Source organism: Felis catus, chromosome C1 (assembly GCF_018350175.1).
Source record: "Felis catus isolate Fca126 chromosome C1, F.catus_Fca126_mat1.0, whole genome shotgun sequence".
NCBI lineage: Eukaryota > Metazoa > Chordata > Mammalia > Carnivora > Felidae > Felis > Felis catus.
In genome coordinates this window covers 38897370-38915700 of record NC_058375.1, presented here as the reverse complement: position 1 = coordinate 38915700, position 18331 = coordinate 38897370, and the positions used below count along the sequence as shown (strand labels likewise).

The following is an 18331-nucleotide window of genomic DNA, read 5'->3' as shown; positions in this document are numbered from 1 at the left end:
CATTATACCTGTACTGCCACAAAACACCCTCAGTCAGGAATTTGTCTCTTACCATTTTCTATTGCATTTCTTGGAACTCCATGTGCCCAACACTAGGAGCCTCCTTCCACTTGGATTTGGTTCAACTTATACTGAGAGTAGAAAATAAATCCCAGACACAGGACATAAGAGTTATGCCAAGAAAGCTACCTTTCATATGGAGGTCCCACATAAAGGTATGGGTGTCATGCTGAGTGAGGGTGGTAGACTGAATGGAGGACCAGCCCCTGAGACACTGTGGAAATGAGATGTTAGTCTCTTGAGTTGGTGCCAATTAGCACACAATTTAAACGATGGCAAAAGGGACTCATTAGACTATTCAGACACTTTGGAATTTCATCAAATGCAGTGAAAAGACAAAGTCCCAGGGGGAAGTGAGGGAGATGGATGTCTGCCCACATCTGGCTCCCAGAGCTTTGTAGGTAACCAGGCGATGAATCTTGTTTGGCCTGTATTACTAATGGCACTGATGGGCAGATTTTGAACAGACAGGACTGAGGTGACTTCCAGTGATTATTCCAAGAGAATTTAATAATAGTACTAGGCACTTAATATGATCCTGGCTCTCAGGAGAAAGAGAAATGGTTAAGACATCAATTGTATCTGCTTTCTAAAAAAAAAAGCCTCCAGTCTAGTGTGGGAGGCAAGACTCACAGATGAGTAACTATGATAACAGATGAGAAGGGCCATGCTGTGGAAGAGTCATTGGCACGGTGCTGTTAGAGTTCAGGGAGAGAGAGAGAGAGAGAGAGAGAGAGAAAGGGAGTTCTACCTGAGCCAAAGAGTTGTTTGTAGATAAAACCACATAAAAAGCTCCTAGTAGAGCAAGCACTTAATGCATAGTAGGTAGTCAATAAATATGCATTCTCTTCTTTTCTTTTTCTTCTTCTCCCATATCAAATCTTCAAATTTATTTTTAATGATTCATTGATTTATACATTCTTTGTGGTTTTTTATTCCCCTCCTTCCATGCTGTAGGACAAAATATGTGTTTTTATGATAGAGAAGTAAGCAGGAAGTGACCTTGCTTCAGTCCATGCTGGACCTGGGCCAAGGCTGAACACAGGAGGCAGGCCCTAATCCAACCAAGCCTTTGCTCACCTGGTCTGTGCACAAATTCAAAGCATCTTCCATGCACCTATGTATGCACAGTACAAAAGCCTATTTTTATTTCTAAAATCCTGCTTTCTGGCTGGAGTGGGAGTTAAACTTTATATTTCCTTCAATGTTCAATACCAAATGGCTTATGGGAACCCTGGCAGAGTGGTTTCAAATAAGCATTTTAATGTAGAATAAAGGTCAACGTGCTGGAATTTGAAACCATTAATCCCTTTGCTCTTAAGGAAGACTGTACTTTAACAGAATAAATAACAGATTAAATAATAAGAGTTCTTGAAATTCCAATGAGAAAAATTACATATTACATTGTTGAGAATTGAAACCAATGAGACCTTAATGTTCTCTCATTCAGTGTCCTATCTTAGGTTGCCAAGATTTAGAAGGTAAAGAGAAATCGTTCTTTTAATTTTCCATTGTTTTGAAGGTTGAGAGAATGTTTGAGTCTTTGAAGGTTAAGGGATCAATTATATTGGAAAATAAGCCCTTAGTTTTATGGGTAGAACAAGTGTATCACCATAGCCTGGAGAACAGAAACTCCATGTTAATTATTTCAACTTTCAGCGAGCACAGCCCCAGAAAGGGACAGAGAAAACCAACTATCAAAGTAAGCCAAAAAACTCTGCCCAATGTAATCACTCCAGGTGGTCATTCAAGACCTAGACCAGATACTACCTTCTCATAGAAGGTTCTTCTTACTTCTCAATCAGTGTTTATGGCTACTGCTGTTTACACATCTACTTTTCCTGATCGTCACTGTATCTGCCTTTCCCTTGCTCTGTTCTACATAAGATTTGAGTTCCTTGTTAATAAGAAGAAATGCCATCAATTATGCCTCAGCTGCATTCCAGACTATATACTAGTGTAATCTTTACGTTAACCCTATAAGGTAGAGGTGATTATCCCATTTTATAGATGAAGCAACAGAGAATTAAAGAGGCTAGATTATTTGCCCCAGGTTTCAATGGAAGCATAGTGATAGAGCCAAACTTCCAACCCAGGTCTGTGGTGGAGGTTCTTACACACAAAACACCAGAGGTTTGGATTTATCCTGAGGGAAATGGAAAATCATTGATGACATTTAAGTGAGGGAATGATTTGGTCAAACTTAAATTTAAGAATTTATGTCTGGCAGGAGAGACCAGTATGGGAAGATGAATGAGGAGACTGGTTACCATGATTTTGGCTAGAGATGAGGAAATTACCACAACAATGATAGTTGAGTTATTTAAAAAAGATATTCAGGGAGTGCCTGGGTGGCTCAGTTGGTTATGTGTCCAACTCTTGATTTCGGCTCAGGTCATGATCTCATAGTTCGTGAAGTCAAGCCCCGCATCAGACTCTGCTCTGGCAGTGAATAACTTGTGTGGGATTCATTTTCTCTCTCTCTCTCTCTCTCTCTCTCTCTCTCTCTCTCTCTCTCAAAATAAATAAACATTTTAAAAATAAATAAATAAATAAAAGAGATATTCAGGAATTAGAATTGACAGGGGTTGGTAACCAGTGGGCATGGAAAGGGGATTAGGCTTGGGATCAAGAACTGGTCCCTGGCTTGGGAGCCTGGATAGATTGTGCTGCCACCTACCATGATGGGAAGCACAGCTTACCTCAAAGATGGATGCTGAGAAAACTTTTCTACCAAAGAACCAAATGAAATAGAAGGTTAGAATCATCCTGCCCAATCCCTGAGTATTCATAACTTTCTGTGGTTGTATTCAGATGTTCCCATTTTATAGGTGAGAACAAAAGAACAAAATAGGGGGCTTGCCTGAGTTCTTCCATGGAATCTGACCTATAAGGAGGACTAAATAACTACTTGTCAAGTGAGAATTTCAAGTTTGTAATAGCCACTTTGAGCTGCCGTGTTTGATTGTTCACATTGTAACTTCTAACACTTTGGCTGCTCTTGGGACTCTGCAAGTGTGGATGGGAAAAGGGAGGAGAATATAAAGGACTAAGAACTGAAGGCCACTAAAGCTTCCTTGAAGAAAGCAGATTTGCTAGCTCCTGAAAGTGAAGCATAATACTTGAAAGAGAAAGCAAAATCCATAAAGAATACACTTAGTCCAATTTAGAATCTGAACTTATCAATCAACTGACTTGTTCTAGATGATAGAGTTGGTGTGGGACAGTGCACCCAACAGAGCACTCAACTCTGAGCTTTTGCCTTTCAGGCTTGTGTTCTTTTCACTTCACTATGCCTGCCTTCTGTTACTCCTAAATTCCCTGCATTTCACACCAGCTGAAAAACTAATTGTGCTTCCAAGCTTTGAAGTTGTTTTCTGTTCTTAGTGGTATACACAGTAAGTATTTTATGCCAAGCCAGAAATAGGCAACATTATACTAGGCACATATAACCAAAATTTTCCATAATCTCTCCCAAATATGCATTGGTTAAAAACAGCTGAAACATTTTAGAGCTAAAAGAGTCTTTAAAGCCATCTAATCCAATTCAATTCTTTTGCAGAGGGGAGAGCTAAAGTTTCAAATAGTTTAAATGACTTACACTCTGACAGTATGCACAAAGCCAGCACCTGAATTCAGGACTTTTTCTTATTCAAAGCGATAGAAAAAAAAATGTAGATCAAGATCAAATTCCTCATTTTGCACATTTGAAAACTGAGTCTTATTCACATATTTATTAGTTTAATAAAAAGCCATTTACTGAGTTTCTACTGTATGCTGGGGACTGGAGGTACAATAATGAATAGGAAAGACTGGATCCCTGTCTCCCTGAGAATCTCAGTCTAGCAGGGAAAATGGCATAACATACTTAATCACAATGGAGTCACATGTGTGACAACAGATTATATACAGAGGAGAGATCACCTGGTTAGGGAAGTCTCTTTGAGGAAGTGATACTTCAACATAGTATAGTGGTTAATAACTCCAGCCAGACTGCATGGGTTAAAATCCTGACACTTACTAGCTGTGCGACCTTGGGTAAGTTATGTAACTTTCCTGGGTCTTAATGTCCCAATCTGTAAAATGGGGATAATAATAGTACCTACCTTCTAGAGTTCTGAGAAGGATGAAATTAGTTAATATTTATAAGGCACTTAGTATTTGGCACATGGTAAGTGCTGCATAAGGAATTTTTAAATGAAATAGAAAAGAAGCTGAGATCCAAAGGATGAGAAGTTAACCAAAGAAACAGGAAGGCAGAGAAGTGTTCCTGGCAGAGAATAATACTATGTACAAACCGAGGAAAGAGAGAGACTAGGAACTGAAAGTAGCCAAGCATGGCTCAAAAACAATGGGCCCTGCTGATGCTGAAAAGAGACATGCAGGGTCCAGATCAAGGGGGTTTAGGGTCTTGCAGATCATGTTAGAGTTTATCCCAAAACAGTGGGGGTTCTGGGAAAGATTTAAAGCACGGAATCTTGATCATGGTTAGGTTTTTGGTAGTCTTTCAGGCTGCTTTGTGGGATATGGATTCAGTGGGGGTAGGATGGGGTGCAGAGACCTAGTGAGAAAGAGAAAGTGAGTCAGGGTCAAGGGCAAGAAAGGACTCAGGCTTCCTGCCTTTCAAGCCAGAGCTTTTTCCACACTGCACAGCATTTTTCTAATGTGCTTTGATGGAGGCACGTCATGCCAAGTGCATTCTTTTCACTTCTGGACGTTTGCAGTGCTTACCCTTTGAGCTGCATCCCCTTCATTAAGTGAATGTCCTGTTCCCCTGACCAAGAATGTAATTACTGAAGGAGAGATCAGATTAAAATTGAGTTTCTGTAATGGGCCATTTGTTTGGAAGGGAGCCTGAAGGTATTTCTGAAGACTTTAATCAAAGGGGGAAAAAGCCAATAGAACTTCTGTGATGATGATGATTATTAGGGCAATTGAACTCCAGGCACAGCCAGCTTCTATATCAGTGAGTCATTGCTTGCTTTTCTGAGGCCCTTAATTGGGTGAGATTTGTTTTCCTATGTAGTCTAGACTGTCAGGGATGGAAGAGACCTTAAAGGTCATCTAGTTCAACCTCACAACAGAGCTTGAGCTCTGGCTATGGCATTTTCATCAGTAATTCATCCAGTCCTTGCTCACATACCTGAACTGATGGGAAACTCATTGCCTTTAAAGATATCCCTTTCTATGATATAACAACCCTGAAAGGAAACTCCTCTTTCTATGGAAGTGAACTCAGTCTCTAGATCCCAGTCTTCTGTCCTGGTTCTGCCTCTGGAGCTCTGTGGGGATTATCTGCCCCTCTCTGCTTCAGAAGGGCTATGGAAAGATCTTTAAGCAGCTGTGTGTTCCCAAGCCTTCTCTTCTGCAACTATATTTTCAAGTGTGTGTCCCTATATCTTAGTAATGGGAAACACAGGCTGTTGTAACAAAGAAACATAACAGTAGTACAGTGGCTTAAAGAATGGATGTTTATTCATCTTTCACAAATTGGTTCTGAATTGAACAGTCTAGGTTGGCATCCAGCTCTACTTCCCACAGTTATTTAGTAACTGATATTCCTTCCAGTGCCCTAATTCACCTTCATCTAGGGCATTGCTATCATCTGCAGAGTCAAATTCAGGCCCCCTCAGGTTCCAGCTAGTAGAAAGAGGAAAAAAAAGATAGATAGATAAAGCCCACTGTCTTAAGACTTAGGCCCAATGTGGCACACATCACTTCCACTTGCATTCCACTGATTGGAGTGTTGTTACGTGGCTAGACTTGACTGCAGTGAGAATGCTCTTAGGAAATGTGGTCTAACCATATGGCCAAGAGGAGACAGAGAAGAGATTCAGACATCCACCAGCTCCCACTATGCCTTGTGAGGCCACGGGAGCAGGTTGTAGCTTGGATGAACCCCTTACTTATTGCCAGTTTCATTCTCTTTGGCTCTTCCTAAGGCATGTTTCAGAAAATGAATGTAGTAGAGAGCAGAGAGCATTTGGATGCAGACATCCCAGCCCCATTCTTATTAACTGAGCTCTGGAGCTTGTTTTTAACTTCTCTAAATACCTATTTCTTCATTTATGAAATTGGGAGAAAAGTGTGTATCCCATGAGCTCTTGTGAAAGTAGGAAGGAATAACTGATGCAATTACACTTTTTGAAATGCAGATAAACATGAAATAGTTTAGCTTCAATCTTCAAACTGTTGGCTTTATGTGTTCTCTGACTACCCAACCTAAAGTTTTTCTTTTTTTTCTCTCTCTTTGGATAACCCAAAGAAGTTGATTATCTATTACCATTTCAAGCAGAAACCTACTGTGGAGGGCTCTTAAGACAGTTTTTTACTTTACATTCATTTGCAATCTGAGGAACAAATAGAAGAGTTTGATAGTGACCAGTATTATTTGCAGTAGCATCAATTTTGGCAATATCCATCATTGGTGGCAATATCTATTTATCACACGGTTGCCATGTGCCAGGCTTTTTTCCAAGTGCTTTATATATAGTGTTTGATTGATTTTTATAATATGCCTGTGAAATAGGCATTTCTTCTCCAATTTATGGATGAGAGACCTCAAGCTCAGAGAGTTAAAGTATATTGGTCAGGGTCTTACAGCTGGCAAGTGGCAGATCCAGGATCTGTTTAAGACCAAGAACTCTTCCTTTGAGTTAAGAAGATTTATCAATTCATGGACCAAATCATGTACAGTTCTGTCTGGTCATTGGCTTACTCAGCACATACAGTCCTTTTTATATGCTGGGCACTGTTCTAAATACTGGGTAATGGAGTCAAGTAGGTCATCTTAGCTGATGATGTCAACTCATTCTTAATAGAGAAAATGGTAACCATATGATGAGATATCAAAATTCACCAGTCTACTTGCACGTGCATCCATACATTGATTTTATTTACGCCAGAATGAAAACATACCATTGCTCCTGTCTGAAGTTAACTTCCTGTATTCTAGACCCTATCTGATCACTATAATTATTCCTTTGTTATCTATATCTTAAATTTATCACTTTCAGGATTTTCCTATATTCAAACAAATAAGTAATAATATTTTCTGTTTTTAGATAGGGAAAGAAGGATAAAGAGTGTAACCTCACATTTCCCTCTGGCTACATCCCATTTCTCTGCCTCACTGTATAGCAAACCTTCTCCAATGAATTATCTATACTCATTCTTCCCACTCCCTCACTGTGCATCAGTCTTCTTAGTCCATTCAGGTTGAGCTTCTATTCCCAATTATCCTCTGAAATAGCCTTTATCAAGATCATCCTAGACCAGCATCCTGCCAATTCCAATGGTTATTTCTATGCCTTCATGGTCCTAGAGATCCCAGCAACATTTCACACCATTGACTCATGTTCCTTCTTAAAATATTTTCTTCTCTAGGATTTTAAGACACGACACTTCCTTGGTCCTCCTTCTCCTTCTCTTCTTAATTATCATCTTCAGTAATTTCTCAGAATCCTTTGATGGCTCCTTATCTACTATAGTTTGAATGTTGAAGTATTATGGCCACTCTGCCTTCTTCTCTTTACTTTTATCCAGCTATGCTGATTCTCCAAGTAATCCAATCTGTTCCTATAGCTTTATGTGTCAGTTATACACTAATGAATTCCATATCTACATTTTCAGCTTTAACTTCTCCTGAACTCTAGACTACTATGATCAAACTGCCTATGCTACATCTCTATCCAGATGTCTCATAGGTATGTCAAAATAAATACATTCAAGTCTTTGACTCAAGTCTTTTCCATCATAATATATGGCTCCAGGTAGAAACCTAGGGGCCATCATTAATTTCTGTCTTCCTCTCAAACCTCAAATCCAGTATATTAGTGAGTCTTGCTAGCTCTATCTCTACTATATATTCTAATCCAGTCACTTTCTTCCAATTCCTCTGCCATAACCCTAGTCCACATCACTATCACATCTTGCTTGGACTACTGAAACAGCTCCTGACTGATCTCCTTGCTTCCTGACCTGTACAGTCCACTCTCCACACAGCAGCCAGATCATATCATTCTCTGCTTAATACTTTTCAATGGCTTCCATTCTAACTAAAATAATACCTAAGGTTTTATTGTGATCAGTAAGGCCCTACAGGACTTGGCTTCTGCCTATTTCTCCTACCTCTTTGTCTTCACTCAGTCGCTAAAATCTAGCTACTGTGACCTTTTTACACAAACACAGCAAGTTCATTCTTTCTCCAAGACTTGGAACTCTTTCCATAGGGGAATTTTCATCATTCAGCCATTCATCCCATCATTCATCTCTGTCGGGAGAATTTTCCCGATCATTCTAGTTAAATAAAATGCACCATCTTTTAGCTAGTCACTATCACACGATGTTATTTAATTTTCTTCATGGCCTGTATCAGTAGCTGAAATTATTGTATTTAATTTTTGTTTACCATATAAGACTGTTTTCTTTTGCTACAATGTAAACTCCTTGGGAGCATGGCCTTTGTTTTATTCATTGCTATCTCCCCAGCACCTAGAATAATGCCCAGCTTCCTTAGTAAACATTTAACAAATATCTGTATATTAATCAATTGGATCTCTGCTCTTAAGGTCTTTAGCGTAATGAGAGTGACAGAAATGTGAACAATGACCACCTAGTATGATCCGTGCTGTAGCAGAGAGAAGCCCAGGACTTACAGGAGGCCAAAAGCAGCACCAAACCAAGCTAGTGGCATCATATGAGGTGAAACAAGAGCTAAAGCTTGAAGGATTAGTTGGTTTTAGCCAGGTGAAGAGTGGAGGAAGAAGAACACTGTATAGAGGCATAGTAAACCCATGTGGTGCATGGCTCATCAGGGTAGGAGTAATGGAAAAGGAGAGAATCAGAGTAGCCAGTACAGGAGAGGCCTAATGTGATAGGCTTAGGATTTTGATATTTACGTCTAAATGGAGAGTCAAGGAAGCAGCCAAGTTAATGAGCCTCAGGGAGAGTTCTGCCTTGGAATATCCAGGAAGTTTTTGTAGAAGAAGCAACACTTGAAATAGATTTTGAAAGATGAGTAGGAATTTCCCAGATAGCAAAGAAGGAAATGTCATTTTAGGCTGTGGAAACGACATAAGCAAAGGCATAGAGGTGTGTGTGTGAAAGTACATGAGATGTTCCAGGAACTGTGAATAAATGTACACTGTGGCTGGAAGTCAGGTGGAGAATAGGCAGACATGAGAGTGGAAAGTTTTGTTAGGCTCAGGACAAAAGGGCCTTGAAGGACATGCCCATAAATTTAGACCTTACCCTGTATGAATTGTTGAAATCCAAAGGATTTGCAGTACCTGTGTCAAGAGACAGTAGAGACCAGAACCCTGCCTCTGCCTCTGCCTCTGCCTCTGAATCTCTGTTCTCTGGCCTCTGCCCTCTCATCAGCCAAAGAGAGGATTGGACCAGATGATCTCTAAAAGATCCTTTCCACAGCTGTGAAATTTCTTAGGCTAAGTAAGTGGCACCATCTGTTTTGTTAAGAGGGTAAACAGAGTTAGTCTATCAACATGCTGAAAGGCAGAATCGCTGCTCTAGAGCTAAATTTCCCCTGGGACACTCATTTCTGTGCTGACCTCTCAGGCCGGTGGAGCCAGCAGTAATAAGTTATTGATGCTGGCATGCCTCCTCCCTCCACCTGCCCATTCCTATGCCTGGGAGTACCTCAGTGAAGAGTTATGAAGGTCTTATAAATTGAATTCCCCTCTATCTTATCTCACACTTTATGGAGATACTAGATATTTCTGAACTTGGCTAGGAAAAGATAATGCAGCATCATTTGTCCCAGCCACAGGCTCTCAGTATTGACCAACAGGTTGGTAGCAAAGGTGGAACATTTGCCTCTAAAGAGAGATTGCTCAAGACAATCTTCCTGCTGTCTTAGGAGAGACTTATTTTGTCTTTCATGTTTTTATTTGGTATTAGCCTTATCCTGTGGTCTTTGAAATATTCTCTTCAGAAGTATAGAAGCTTAGACCCTTTCCACACTGTTCATGCAGGCATTGTCAGCACATACACATAAAGGATCTTCCATGTACCAGGCACTGTGTTAGATAATGAGAATAAGAAAGAAGTCAGACACAACCCCCACCCACATGGGGCCCCTAATTTGATGAAGGAGGCAGAAACATAAACAGATAGTTAGGCATCAGTTGTTAGTTACCACAGTAGAAAAGATATTCATTTATCCAATCTAAATTTATGGAATGAATAAGAAAAATCTCTGACCTCAATTAGCTCATAGACTAGTCTTTCACAATGATGAAGATGCATTCTATTTTCGGTACATGTATACAGTGTTCAGAGCATGTAAAAATTTTACCTCCTGGGACAGAGGAGTGAGAGGATGCATCAGAGAAAGTTTTATGGAGAAAGTAGTATTTGTGTTAAATCTTGAATAATAAACAGGATTTTTACGAGGCTGTCTTAAGGGTGTTGCGGGAAGGGAACAGCATGAGGAAAGAGAAAGTAAGAACATTCTAGGTAGAGTGTCAGCATAAGAAAACCTAGACATATGAAAAAGTTTGATGCGTTCATGGAACCACACAAAGATCCCTGAGTATGTCTGCATTTTTATCTTTTTTTTTTTTAATTTTTTTTAACGTTTATTTATTTTTGAGACAGAGAGAGACAGAGCATGAACGGGGGAGGGTCAGAGAGAGGGAGACACAGAATCTGAAACAGGCTCCAGGCTCTGAGCTGTCAGCACAGAGCCTGACGTGGGGCTCGAACTCACAGACCGCGAGATCATGACCTGAGCCGAAGTTGGCTGCTTAACCGACTGAGCCACCCAGGCGCCCCTGCATTTTTATCTTTTAACATGGTTGTATTGTATCCTGCAACCTTGTTAAACTCACTTAGTAGTTCTCATAGCTTTTCTATACATTCTGTCAGGTTTTTCATATTTCTATGACAGTTGTTTTATGGCCCAGAATGTGGTCTAACATGGCAATGTCTACATGCACTTCAGAAAAATATATATTCTGCTGTTACATATGAGTTGAGTATTTAATAAATGTCGATTAGGTCAAGTTCGTTGACAGTGGTGTTAAGTCTTCTATATCCTTCCTGATTTTCTATGTATGTATTCTGTCAATTACTGGGAGAGGAGTATTGAAATCTTTGACTGTAATTGTGGGTTTTATTCAATTGTATCAGCTTTTGCTTCCTGCATTTTGATGCTCTAGTGTTAGATGCATAAGTAATTAGCATTTTTATGTCCTCTTAATGAATTGACACCTTTATTATTATGAAGTTACCCTCTTTATTCCTGATAGTCTTTGCTCTAAAGTCAATTGTGTCTGATGTTAATATAGCCACTTCAGCTTTTATTTCTTTATTAGTGTTAAAATGGTATATCCTTTTTCCAAACTTTTACTTTTAATCTCTTTGTGTCTTTATGTTTGAACTACATTTCTTACAGGCAGCATATAGTTGGATCTTGCTTTTGTTAGTCAATCTGGCAATCTCTGTTTTTTTAATTACAGTGTTTAGACTGCTTACATTTAACTTTTCTTTTACATATTTTAGTTTTTTATTTAAATTCCAGTTAGTTAACATACAGTGTAATATTAGTTTCAGGTGTACAGTTAAGCAATTCAACACGTACATACAACAACTGGTGCTCATCTTAGCCAAGTGCCCTCCTTGATCCCCATCAACTATTTAACCCAACCCACCTCCCCTCTATATTTAAGAGTTAAGAGTCTATAGTTAAGAGTCTGATTCTTGGTTTGCCTCTCTCTTTTTTCCCCTATGATTGTTTTGTTTCTTAAATTCCACATATGAGTGATTACACAGCCATAAAAAAAAAATCTTCCCATTTGCAATGACATGGATGGAACTAGAGAGTATTATGCTAAGTGAAATAAGTCAAAGAAAGACAAATACCATATGATTTCACTTATATGTGGAATTTAATGTGATTATTGATAGGGTTAGATTTAAATCTATAATTTTGCTCTTTGTTTTTCATTTGTCCCATCTGTTCTTTATTCCTTCTTTTCTCTTTTACTACTTTCTTTTGTGGTATTTTGGAGTATTTTTTGAGTTTTTTTTTCTTTTGGCTTCCTTTTTTATCTCCTTTGTTGATTTATTAACTATAATGCAATTGTGTTATTTTTGTGGTTGATTTAGAGCTTGTAGTATATGTCTTTAACTATCATGGACTACCTTCAAGCAACATGACACTACTTCATATATAGTATAACAACTTTACAATAGTATATTTCTATTTCTTCCCTTCCAGCCTTTGTGCTATTGTGGACATACCTTTTACATGTCTTATAAACCCCATACTATATGATTATTTTCTGTAAACATTGAATTATCTTGTAAAGTTATTTAAGTAATAAGAAACATCCTTTATTTATCCATGTAAGTACAATTTTGATTCTCTTAATTATTTTGTGGTAGATAGATTTCTATCTGCTATCCTATTCCTGCTACCAGTAGGACTTCCTTTAATATTTCTTAGTGTATGGGTCTGCTAGTAATGGATTCTTTTAGGTTTTTTTCTGAAAAACCTTAACTTGCCATAGTCTTCAAAGATATTTTTGGTAGAAAAGAATTCTGGCTTGAAAGTTGTGGTTTTTTTTTTTCCTTTCAGTATTTCAAAGATGTTGATCTGTCATCTTCTCACTTACATAGTTTCCAAGAGAAAATTATTTTCATCCTTCCTTTTGTTTCCCTGCACATAAGGTTTCTTCCTTTGGCTGATTTCAAGACATTTTTGCTTTGAAAATTTTTATTATGATGTAGTGTAGTTTTCTTTATGTTTCTTTTACTTAGGAGCTCATTGAGTTTCTTGGATCAGAAGGTTTATAGTTTTCATGAAATTTGGAAAATTTTCACCCATTATCACTTTAGATACTTTTTATGTTCATCTCTCCTTTTGGCAGTTCCAATTCCTGTATATTAGGATTATTTAAGTTGTCCCACAGCTCACTGACCCTTTGTTAATTAGGGATTGGGGCAGGAGGGAGTCTCTCTGTGTGTTTCTTTTTGGATATTTTTTATTGCTATGTCTTCAAATTCACTAATCTTTTCATCTCCAGTGTCTAATTTGCCATTATTTCCACCTAATGTATTTTAATCTCAGGTATTGTAGGTTTATCAATAGAAGTTCAGTTTGGGTCTTTTTTACATCATTCATGTCCCTTCTGAGCTTTTAGAACACATAGAATACAGATATAATGACTATTTAAATGTCTTTTTCTGCTAATGTTAATATGTGTATCAGTTCTGGGTCCATTTTGATATGACTTTTCCCCCCAGAAAGAATTTCCTAATTCTTAGCAGTCCTGATTTTTTTAATTGGATGTAAAACATTCATTAGATGGCATGATTTTAACCTGTTGGGTTATACACATTTCATATTCTTAAAAATGTCCTTAAAGTTTCTTCTGAAATGTGTTGTTACTTTAGAAATAGTTTGGTTATTTCAAGTCTTGCTTTTAAATTAATTAGGTGGTTTCAGAGTAGTGTTTTGCCTAGCGTTAATTATTCCGCATTACTGAGGCAAATCCCGTGTAGGTATTTTACTCAAATCTACTATGAATTATAAGGTTTTTCCAGTTTATCTGGTAGGAATAGGCATTGCTTCTAGCCTCTTGTGAGTATCAGGCACTGTTTCCTCTAATACTCTGAGATGCTTTTTTCCCCAGCCTTCATTTTCTCACATACATGTACATATCATTATTCTGCTGAATACTCAAGGGGAACCCTTGACAGATCTCCAGAGTGTTTTCTGTCTTCAGTTCTGTCCTCCCTCTCCAGTTCTCTCACCTACAAACTCTAACCATCTTAGTGTTTCCAGACTCTAGGCGTCATCTCCTTGACCCAGGTTGTTTGCCAGACTCTGTTTGGGTTTTTCTCCCTGTGCCAGGTCCTAAAAACTTTCACGCATAAGCTGGAGCAATCCTGTGGCCTATCACATTGGTTTTCCATCTCATAGCCATCCATCACTGTCCTTCATTGCCTGATGTCGAATGTCTCAAAAATCTTTATATATAGTTTTTTTTTAATCTGGTTTTTGGTTGTTGCAAGTAGTAGGGTAATTCAGTCCCTATTATTTTATCTCAACCAGAATTGTAAGTCCTCCCAAATTCTTAATTATGTAATTATAAGTCCTTCCATATATAAATTCTAGTTACCTCTTTATTTTTATCTTCCTCTACTCCCTTGTGCTCACTGTCCACTGTAAAATACAGCAGATACCATGTTGTGGCACTTTTCCGTGTTCCCTTTGCCCACAAGGCCTTCCCCATTTTCTATCTCTTCCTTCTGAGTAACTCCTATGCACTGCTTCAGACATAGTTTAGGCACTATATACTCCTACTCATTTTACCTTTCACCCCTAAATCAGGTTATGAGCTTTGCATCTCTTTATCAGAATTGTTTCTGCATGTTTCAAATAGTATTTCATGGAAGTAAAGATGGATGTTATAAGGTAGCTGAGATTTAATTGGAAAATGTTATGTTAAGGAGTATTAAATAGTTTTATGTTAATTTATTATTTAAAGTAATTTCTTTTTTAAATTTTATTTTTAAAATTTACATCCAAGTTAGTTTGCATGTAGTGCAACAATGATTCCAGGAGTAGATTCCTTAATGCCCCTTACCCATTTAGCCCATCCCGCCTCCCACAACCTCTCCAGTAACCCTCTGTTTGTTCTCCATATTTAAGAGTCTCTTAAGTTTTGTCCCCTCCCTGTTTTTATATTATTTTTGCTTCCCTTCCCTTGTGTTCATCAGTTCTGTCTTAAAGTCCTCATATGAGTGAAGTCATATGATATTTGTTCTTCTCTGACTGACCAATTTTGCTTAGCATAATACCCTCTAGTTCTATCCACGTAGCTGCAAACAGCAAGATTTCATTCTTTTTGATTGCCAAGCAATACTCCACTGTATATGTATACCACATCTTCTTTATCCATGCATCCATTGATAGACATTTGGGCTCTTTCCATACTTTGGCTATTGTTGATAGTGCTCCTGCTATAAACATTGGGGTGCATGTGCCCCTTTAAAACAGCGGAACTGTATCCCTTGGATAAATACCTCCTAGTGCAATTGCTGGGTCATAGGGTAGTTCTATTTTTAGTTTTTTCAGGAACCTCCATACTGTTATCCAGAGTGGCTGCACCAGTTTACATTCCCACCATAAGTGCAAAAGAGATCCTCTTTTAGGGTGCCTGGGTGGCTCAGTTGGTTAAGCATCTGACTTCAGCTCAGGTCATGATCCTGCTATCTATGAGTTCAGGCCCCATGTCAGGCTCTGTGCTGACAGCTCAGAGCCTGGAGCCTTCCTCGGATTCTGTGTCTCCTTCCCTCTCTGCCTCTCTCCCACTCATGCTGTCTCTGTCTCTCAAAAATGAATAAATTTTAAAAAATAAATTAAAAAAAAAGGAAATCACTTTCTCCACATCCTCACCAACATCTGTTTTTGCCTGAATTGTTAATGTTAGCCATTCTGACAGGTGTAAGGTGGTATCTCATTGTGGTTTTGATTTGTATTTCCCTGGTGATGAGTGATGTTAGGCTTTTTTTCATGTGTCAGGTGGCCATCTGGATGTCTTCTTTGGAGAAGTCTCTATTCATCTTTTGCCCATTTCTTCACTGGATTATTTGTTTTTTGAGTGTTGAGTTTCATAAATTCTTTATAGGTTTTGGATACTAACCCTTTATCTGATATGCTGTTTGCAAATACCTTCTCCCATTCTTACTGTTGCCTTTTAGTTTCATTGCTTGTTTCTTCACTGTGCAGACACTTTTTATTTTGATGAGGTCCCAATAGTTCATTTTGCTTTTGTTTCCCTTGACTCCAGAGACATGTTGAATAAGAAGTTGCTGTGACCAAGATCAAAGAGGTTTTTGCCTGCTTTCTCCTCGAGGATTTTGATGGCTTCCTGTCTTACATTTAGGTCTTTCATCCACGTTGAGTTTATTTTTGTTTATGGTGTAAGAAAGTGGTCCAGATTCATTTTTCTGCATGTCGCTGTCCAGTTTTCCTAGCACCACTTGCTGAACAGACTGTCTTTATTCCATTGGATACTATTTCCTGCTTTGTCAAAGATTAGTTGGCCATATATTTGTGGATCCATTTCTAGGTTCTCTATTCTGTTCAGTTCATCTGAGTGTCTGTTTTTGTGCCAGTACCATACTGTCTTGATGATTACAGGTTTGTAATACAGCTTGAAGTCTGGGATTGTGATGCCTCCTGCTTTGTTTTCTTTTTCAAGATTGCTTTGGCTATTCTGGGTCTTTTCTGGTTCCACAAATTTTAGGATTGTTTAGGATTTTAGGATTTTAGGATTGTTTGTTCTAGCTCTGGTTCTTGTCCTTTCTTTTACTGATGTGATGAATCACACTGATTGTTTTGCGGATATTGAACCAGCCCTGCATCCCTGGTATAAATCCAGCTTGGTCATGGTGAATAAATTTTTCAATGCATTGTTGGATCCTGTTGGCTAATATCTTCTTGAGGATTTTTGCATCCATGTTCATCAGGGAAATTGATCTATAGATCTCCTTTTTAGTGGGGTCTTTGTCTGGTTCTGGAATCAAGGTAATGCTGGCTTCATAGAAAGAGTTTGGAAGTGTTCTTCCATTTCTATTTCTTGGAACAGCTTCAAGAGAATAGGTGTTAACTCTTCCTTAAATGTTTGGTAGAATTTCCCTGGAAAGCCATCTGGCCCTGGACTCTTGTTCTTGGGGAGATTGTTGATTACTAATTCGATATCTTTACTGGTTATCGGTCTGTTCAAATTTTCTATTTCTTCCTGTTTCAGTTTTGGTAGTGTATGTTTCTAGGAATTTGTCCATTTCTTCCAGATTGCCCATTTTATTGGTGTACAATTGCTCACAATATTCTCTTATTATTGTTTTTATTTCTGCTGTGTTGGTTGTGATCTCTCCTATTTCCTTCTTGATTTTATTTATTTGGGTCCTTTCCTATTTCTTTTTGATCAAACTGACTAGTGGTTTATCAATTGTGTTCATTCTTTCAAAGAATCAGCTTCTGATTTCATTGATCTGGTTTTTTTTTTTGGTTTCGATAGCATGAATTTCTGCTCTAATCTTTATTATTTCCTGTCTTTTGCTGTTTTTGGATTTTATTTGCAGTCCTTTCTCCAGCTCTTTTAGGGTGTAGGGTTAGGTTGTGTATCTTAGACCTTTCTTCCTTCTTTAGGAAGGCCTGGATTGCTATATACTTTCTTCTTATGGCCACCTTTGCTGTATCCCAGAGGTTTTGGGCTGTGGTGTTATCATTTTCATTGGCTTCCATGTACTTTTTAATTTCATCTTTAACTTCTTGGTGAGCCCATTCATTCTTTAGTAGGATGTTCTTTACTCTCCAAGTATTTATCTTTCCACGTTATTTCTTGTGGTTGATTTTGAGTTTCAAAGCGTTGTGGTCTGAAAATATGCACGGTATGATCTCGATCTTTTTGTACTTGCTAAGGGCTGATTTGTGTCCCAGTTTGTGGTCTGTTCTGGAGAACGTTCCATGTGCACTGGAGAAGAATGTATATTCCATTGCTTTAGGATGAAATGTTCTGAATATGCCTGTTAAGTCCATCTGATCCAGTGTGTCATTGAAAGCCATTGTTTCCTTATTGATTTTCTGTTTAGATGATCTGTCCATTGTTGTAAGTGGGGTGTTGAAGTCCCCTACTCTTATGGTATTATTATCAATGAGTTTCTTTGTGTTTGTGATTAATTGATTTATATATTTGGGTCCTTTCACATTCGGAGCATAAATGTTTACAATTGTTAGGTGTTCTTCATGGATAGACCCCTTAATTATGATATAATGCCCTTCTTCATATCTTGTTACAATCTTTATTTTAAAGTCTAGATTGTCTGATATATGTATGGCTACTCTGGCTTTCTTTTGTCGACAATTAGCATGATACGTGGTTCTTCATCCCCTTACTTTCAATCTGAAGGTGTCTTTAGATCTAAAGTGGGTCTCTTGCAAGCAGCATATAAATGGGTCTTGTTTTCTTATCCATTACATTACCCTATATCTTTTGATTGGAGCACTTAGGCCATTGATGTTAAGAGTGAATACTGAAAGATAGGAATTTATTGCCATTATGTTGCTTGGAGAGTTGGAGTTTCTGGTGGTGTTCTCTGGTCCTTTATAGTCTTTGTTGCTTTTGGTCTTTTTTTTTTTTTTCATCTTTTTACCCCTCAGAGAGTCCCCCTTAAAATTTCTTGCAGGGCTGGTTTAGTGGTCACAAACTCCTTTATTTTTGTTTGGGAAACTTTT

The 18331-nt window shown here is 38.2% G+C and overlaps 1 protein-coding gene across 9 annotated transcripts in view; it reads left to right on the top strand.

The window, feature by feature from the left end:
- The window catches only part of LOC101099137 (AGBL carboxypeptidase 4), a 1457496-nt gene that overhangs the window by 970588 nt on the left and 468577 nt on the right, over positions 1-18331 (top strand). The window lies entirely within an intron of this gene.